Source organism: Penaeus japonicus, unplaced genomic scaffold (genome assembly GCF_977035675.1).
Source record: "Penaeus japonicus unplaced genomic scaffold, GWHDUDI00000001_assembly GWHDUDI00000017, whole genome shotgun sequence".
In the NCBI taxonomy this organism is placed as follows: Eukaryota; Metazoa; Arthropoda; class Malacostraca; order Decapoda; family Penaeidae; genus Penaeus; species Penaeus japonicus.
This window is the reverse complement of record NW_028234419.1, coordinates 27,516,620-27,519,119: the sequence shown is the minus strand read 5'-3', so window position 1 is coordinate 27,519,119 and position 2,500 is coordinate 27,516,620. Positions and strand designations below refer to the sequence as shown.

Sequence of the window (2,500 nt, the reverse complement as noted above, 5' to 3'; positions counted from 1 at the left end):
ATCCTCAATTAATATATGGTAAATGTATATATATATATATATATATATAAAATCAATATATATATATAATATAAAGTTATTATAAATCGTTATATAGATATATATATAAAGATATATAGCTTTATAACATATAAATAATATAAATACAAATTATATATATAATGTATATATAAAAAATATAATATATAATATATATATAAAATATATAGATATATATATAATATATATTATATATATTTTAGAGAGAGAGAGAGAAGATAGAGAGAGATAGGTATCAATGTAGATGTTTATATAAACAAAAATACAATACATCCAAACATAAATATATATAAACATATATACATATATATATTTATATATATAATCTATATATATATATATATATATAATATATAATATATATATGTATCAATGTATATATATACATATATATAAATAAATAAACATATATATAAAATATATATAATATATAATATATATATATATATATATAGATATATATAGAGATAGATACATACATATAAATAATATATATAAATATATATATATATAAGATATATATAATATAGAATGTAATATATAAACATATACAAATATATACATAAATACATATATAAATATATAAATATATTAAATATATATAATATATTATATATATATATATATACATATACGTAAATATAATATGTATATATATGTATAATATGTACATATATAACAATATTAAATATATAAATATATTTATATATCCATATAAATACATATTTATATATAACTATATATATATATAAATATATATATATATTAATATATATATATAATATATATATATTAAATTATTTATAATATAGTATTTATAATATATATATCATATAATATATAGGTATATATAAAAATATATATATATATATATAAATATATAATATATATACAAAAATATATAAATACATATACATATCTATATACATACATAAATATATAAATAAATATTATATATATATATATATAATATAAATTAAAATATATATAATTATATATATATATAAATATATACATACAAATAATGTATAAATATATATACATATATATACATTATACAAATATATACATATGAATAAAATATATATATATATATATAAAAATACTATATATAAATATATAGCATATATATACCCCCACAACACTATAAATATATATAATATAATATATATTAAAAAAAATATATAAGATATATATATTTCATTTAAATTTATATATTATAATATATATTATAAATACATATATATATCTCAATAAAATTTATATATCTATATAAATAAAAATATATATATATCTGTATATTAATATATGTATATATATATATTTAACTATATATGTATATATATCTATATTATATAATATAAATATATATATAAATATATATATTATACATATACATAATAATATATATATATATATATAAATATATATACTAGTCTATATATATATATATATATATGAATCTATAGCATATGTATATATATATCTATATAAATATTATATATCTATAATATATATTATATAAATATATATCTATATATATATATACATATGAATAATAATATACATATATATATATATATATATATACATAGATACATATATATTCATATAATTGTATAATTGTACATTAGATTTATAAATAGAATATATATATATATATATAAACATATATATATATATATATATATATATATATATATAAATTGTATATATAAATATATGTAAGAACACATAATATATATACATATATATAAATCTATATATATATATATATATACATTATCTAAATATATATATATATATAATATAAATATATATAACAAATTTATATATATACATATATATTTATACATATATATACATATTTCTAACTATACATAAATTATATACATCTATATACATAAATATAAATACATATATAATACATATATATATATATATATAAATATAAATAAATATATATATATACATAATATGTATCTACATATATATACATATATAATACAAATATATATATACATATATATATATATAAAATAAATAAATATATAAAACTATATATATAGATAAGATATAATAATATATATATTTACATTTATATAAATATAATATATAAAAATAGATATATATATATACAATAAATATATATACATATATACATAAATATATAATATATATATAAAAATATATATATATTATATAATATATCTACATACACATAATATTTATATATATATTTATAAATACCTATATATATATATCAATGCATATATCTAAATATTAAATAAATATATATCTATAAATATATTTATATATATATATATAATATAAAAAGCAATATAAATATCTATACATAAATATATCATATAAATATATATAATATATCTAAATATATATATAATATGTATATATTTATATATATATATATATATATATATATATATATATATATATATAT

At 7.8% G+C, this 2,500-nt stretch overlaps 1 protein-coding gene across 1 annotated transcript in view; it reads right to left on the bottom strand.

The window, feature by feature from the left end:
• LOC122244950 (uncharacterized) overlaps nt 1-2,500 on the bottom strand; it is a 9,931-nt gene that overhangs the window by 6,702 nt on the left and 729 nt on the right. The gene's annotated exons all lie outside the window — the stretch shown is intronic.